The sequence below is a fragment of the Nicotiana attenuata genome, chromosome 5 (genome assembly GCF_001879085.1).
Source record: "Nicotiana attenuata strain UT chromosome 5, NIATTr2, whole genome shotgun sequence".
Taxonomy (NCBI): Eukaryota; Viridiplantae; Streptophyta; class Magnoliopsida; order Solanales; family Solanaceae; genus Nicotiana; species Nicotiana attenuata.
In genome coordinates, this window is record NC_031993.1 from 18,232,621 (window position 1) to 18,238,171 (window position 5,551).

Below are 5,551 nucleotides of genomic sequence, written 5' to 3' on the forward strand. Positions count from 1 at the left end.
TTTAAATCTACAATTGAACTAATTAAATTTCCTAAGATTAGCTAAATCCTAATTTTAAGAGGAAAATTAAACAAAAGTGAAATTAAAGGAACAAAAAAAATGTGAAAGGATTATTTTGTTATTTTTTCTCTTATTTTCAATGAGTTTAATTAATCTAAAAAAAATCTAGAATTGGGTCTTAGATGCCAGTATGCTATTTTGTAATTTTCTTTTCATTTTTTTATGACAATTAAAAATGCACATAAAAATGCAAACAAAACACAAAATCATGCAATTAATTCCTAAAATTCAAATACTAAAAGAAAAATTCTAATTTTAATGAATTCTATAGGAGTAATTTAAACAAGGCTAAAATCACGTGCTCACAATCTCTGCTTAATATTCTCATTCGACCACAGAGATCCATATGGACCAGTTCCATCGTTCTGGTGGTACTTACCACTTTCTTGCATTTAAAAGAGGATCTTATCTGCTTCCCCCTTACACAAGCCTCACAAACTTTGTCTTCCTTGAACTTGATGTTAGGCAGCCCTATCGCCAGGTCCTTGGAGACTAATTTATTGAGTTGACTCAGACTTGCATGTCCAAGTCTCTTGCGCCAAAGGAGGGGATCATTGTCCAACACACTTAAGCAAGTGAGTTCATTTTCTGAAAGTGTGGACAAATCTACAATGCATGTATTGTTTACTCTTTTTCCCTGCAAAACAATCTTGTCAATGGTAAGATTAATCACAAAATATTTGGTAGTGGTGAATGCTACCAAGTTACCTCTATCACATAATTGTGATACACTGATTAGACTGTACTTTAGGCCATCTATCAAGTAGACATTCTCAATAGAGTAAGAATCAGTCTTACCTACCTTTCCAACCCCAATGATCTCACCTTTCTTCCCATTTCCAAAGGAGACATTACTTCCTTTGAGGTTCTCAAGTGAAAGGAACTGGTTCTTGCTTCATGTCATATGCTTTGAACAGCCCCTATCCATGTATTATATTTGGCTGCTCCCCTTCACTTGGACCCGCGAAAGGAAATCAGGGTTAGTCTTAGGAACCCAAACTAGTTTGGGTCCCTTTCTATAGGCAAAAGGGTAAATCAAATTCTTTTTAGCCCAACCTGGCAGCCTATTTTTCCCTTGAACAAATTCTTTATTCTTTTGACTAGCCTTTTCTTTTGCAATACATTCACTTTTATAGTGACCAGTTTTACCACAATGTGTGCAAATTTTGTTCTCAGGAAGTGTGAGGTACATGCTTTTAGGGTCCCACTTTGGTGCTTGAGTCCCATAGCCAAGTCCTCTTTTGTTGCTACTGTGATGCTCTTGCAACCAAGAGAGTGAATCAGAGGCCTTGTTCCATTTGCAAGTTCTGTCTAATTCATGTTTCACATTTTCTAGATCTTCTTTTAGGATTTTAATCTGCTCATCTCTTTTGTACAGCTCATCTTTCATTTTTCCTACATTTTCTTCTAAAGTGAGTCGTGTGTGATCAGATTTCTTTTTACCAGTTCCTAATTTCATTTTTAGATTTTCAGATTTAAGCTCTAGGACTGTGGTGTCAAGTTCATGAACCTGGTTCTTCAACTCAGCATTTTTACTATCACTCTCATTAGCCCTAAGTTCCAGGTTTTTGCACTTAGCTTTCAGAATCACACACTCCTTAGACAGCTGTTCCTTTTCATTGTTTATAACTTCAAATTCATCAATGAAATTTAGAAGTAATTCAGATAGACTTTCTTTAGGCACAAAAACTTAATCTTGTCTTTGAGATGAATTATACTTACCTCAGATTCCTCATCGGATTTCCCAATTGCCATAAGTGCTTGTTCATCTCCATCTTCATCTTCTGCGTCATCATCTGAGCTTTCACCCCAAGCAGCAACCATAGCCTTTGTTGATTCTTTGTTCTTCTTGGGATGAACATGTTCCTTCTTTCTGTTCCTTCGTTCAGCTCTTTCCTTCTTCCATTCAATTTCCCATTGAGGGCAGTTTTTGATGTGGTGATCAGTCTTCCCACACTTGTAACACCCCTCATTGGTTTGTTTTTCAGGAACCCTTGGTTTGTTGTAGCTTCCATTTCTTGAAGGACCATTTTCTCTTATTAGGTACTTCTTAAAATCCTTTGTGNGTTTCCCTGATCAAACTAGAAGTTACCAAGGAACCATGCATAGCACTGAATAGGGAGCCGCCGAATACACCAGCTACGCCTAACATGTGAAATGGGTGCCTATGGTCAGCCGGGATTGGCCTGACGCACTCGCTGAGGCTGGCTATTTTCTTCGACTCTGACCAGGCGGAGCCCTGTGAAGCCGGTCCTGCCACCTTTTCTTTGTACTAGTTACGGAATCAGAGTTAAACCGAAAGGGATTCAAAGAAAAAGTATGCAAAAGGCAAGCATATGATTTTAAAGAGAAGCGTCCCTTTCGGGGGAAAAGGAGGACTTATCTGGGGTGCGTGCTGGCTTCAAATGAACATGACATGCTTTTTGGACTGGATGCCCGACCCCACAAACTTTCCAGCTTCCATTGTTCCGCATTTCAAAATCAGGGAACCTTGCCAGGACACTTTCAGTGATGAGATGTCTTCTTTTCGGCCGATAGCGCCCTTTGCAGGTTTTCGCCAATCGACCTCTCTCATTTCTCTTCTCACCATCGCCCGATAGTGCTCTTTGCGAGTTTTCACTAAGCGGATTCTCTCATCTTTAGTTTCTCTACTCACCATTGCCTTATGGTGCCCGAAGGTTTTCACCGATAAGACTCTCTCATTTTATTTCTCTCAATTTGCATTGTGTCAGATTCCAACAATAACGTTTTCCATTTCCCTGCCTTTGCCAATTGATCGGGAGGACTTGGACAAGGTTTTGGGGTAAAAAGGATTTTGGGCGGAACTACAACTTTGGAACCATTTTGGCAGATTCATGGCCGAACCATTATATCATCTGCCCCAGTTTCATTTTTTGGGGAAAATGGGATTTTTGTTTTGGTGTGACTGAACCCCAGAGAGAGGCTGCCTACGTATCCTTTCGGAATCAAGTCAGACATTGTTCAGGCAACTACGTTTTTGTTTTTGTTTTTGTTTTTGTTTTTTCTTTTCTTTTCTTTTCTTTTTCTTTTTCTTTTTCTTTTTCTTTTCTTTTCTTTTTCTTTTTATTTTTCTTTTTCTTTTCTTTTCCTTTCTTTTCCTTTTGTACTTCCGGGTTCCAAAGAGGGTAGCCAAAGAAGGTAACCGGCTCAAATGGGTTTACGGAGGGTTAATAGTATTTGGGTAGCGAGAAGGAGAGCCTTCGTCATCTTAATTGCGCAAAAGCCATCATCGCAGGAGGCCTAGACATAGTACCTTTTGACTGCATCTGCATTGACTGCTGTTTCACGGTCATTTCCTTCGATGTCTCCCAGATACAGTGCTCTTCTTGGCAATATCTTTCGGATTATGTATGGACCTTTCCAATTAGGGGCAAAATTTTTCTTTTTGCTTACTGGTGGTGAGGGAGAATGCGTCTTAACACGAGTTGTCCCACTTCAAAATTCCTGGGACGCACCTTCTTGTTGTAAGCACGGGCCATTCTTTGTTGGTACAACTGCCCGAATGTGCCCTGAGTACAGCACACTCTTTTGTTGTAATGTATGGACCTTTCCAAACCGCGAACCAATTTTCCTTCAATTGTTCCAATTCTTTGTCTTATTTCCTCAAGGTTACCTTCTTTGCATTTCGACTCTTGATTCATTATTTCGAAATTTGACAGCGTTTTGGGATCTAGGCATGAAGTTCGCCAGCATGTCATGTTATTTAAAGCTGCATTATTAGAGCTAAAGAGAAGAAATGAAGGAGAAAAATAGCAAAATCAGAAAGGATAAAGAAAAATGAACGATGAAATATTGATTTCATTTCTTGGAATTTTAAAGACAACAGGGTTCACATTCGGGAACTTAAAGACAAGACACTAAAAGAAACATCAGAGTTACACCCTGGAATAACTCGGGATGTAGAAAAAGTAGCAGGACGGGTCTACCGGGACTCCCGCCTGATTAGGAATGGCGTAGCCTTCCAGTTTTGAAGCTTGGCGCTTGGTCCCATGTATAACACCTCAGCGGTGCTAGTGCCCTCTCTCGGCTGGACCATATGGGTTTCGTAGAGCATTTTCCTCATCGCCCCACGTATTTCTTCACTCTCTTCAACCGTGAAAACCTCATCATCTTCCTCTTTACTGTACTTAGGCTTGACAAAAGTTTCATACAAATGTACCACCTCATAATCGGCCATTTTCATTTTTTGAAAGAACACTTTGGCTTCCTCAGCACTCACAGGCTTCTTAGGCGGGAAACGCCTTCTGGTGGCATTGTTTACCTCCTCTTCATTTGAATATTTCTCAACAAAGGGGTTTTTTAGCAGCTCACCCAAGATCTCTTTACCCTTGTACGTAACCACCGTCTGATGATAATTCCCTAGTACCGCAGCAGGGTTCGTCATAGGCTTTTGTGGTACGCGTCCAATAACCACTGGCTCACTCAGCCGAGGTGGTTTGATTGTCCCCCGTACCACATAGGCTTGCTTGGGTACGTACACTTGCGTCCCCCTTTTCACTTCCAATTTCTTTGAAGGGTTCACAATCAGCTTCTTTTCTTGACGGCCTCGCGGGATATAGAGAATTCCATCCTTGGGGGGTATCGCTTCTGTTTTGGCTTCAGCTTTCTTTTTCGGCTCCGCCTTGGTGACTTTGTTTTTCTTATCCCCTTTATCTTGCTTTGAAGCAACCTTTGGTTTTCTTTCTGCGTCAGCAATGGCAATGATGGCCTTTAATGCCGGATCGAACTCTTTATCCTCGCAGATCATTCCAATCATAGGTCCATTATTGTGAGCTGGCAAATGATTGTTGGTCACATTAGGGACCTCCTCGTCCCTCAGCACTATCTTCCCCTGCTCTATCAAGTCTTCCACGGCTCTTTTCAATGTCCAATAGTTTTCTGTATCATGCCCTTCAGCTCCTGAGTGATAAGCGCATCGAACACCCCGCTGATAGGAAGGCGATTCTGGGTTTTGCCTGTTTGGAGGTATGGGCTGCAGCAGACCCATTTGAACAAGCTTCGAAAACAGATTGGAGTAGGATTCAACGATTGGTGTAAAATTTGGCCTCCTGGGTGGTTCACGAGGACAGGAGTTATTTTGTGGAGGACGGGGGTTATAGTGGTTTTGGTGAGGAGGCTGGTTTCTTTGAAATGGAGCTTGGTTTCTATTGGCAGGTGGCTGCGGCCGAGCAAAAGGTTGAGCATTCATGACCGCATATGGTTGAGGAGCATAAGCCATGTCATGATGAGGGTAGTAATGTTGAGGGGTTCTTTCGGAAAACACAGGTCTAGGAGCACGGTATCTTCTTGCCCCTGATGCTGCCATAACCGTTTCTTCTTTCTTATTACCTTTGGCCATTCCTCCAGACCCGCCTTGGATGGCTTGGGAGGTTGCTCTGATGGCCGACTGACTCAAAATCCTGCCCGTTTTCAAACCATTTTCTACCATTTCCCCGATCTTAATCGCCTCTGCAAAAGGTTTGCCCATGGC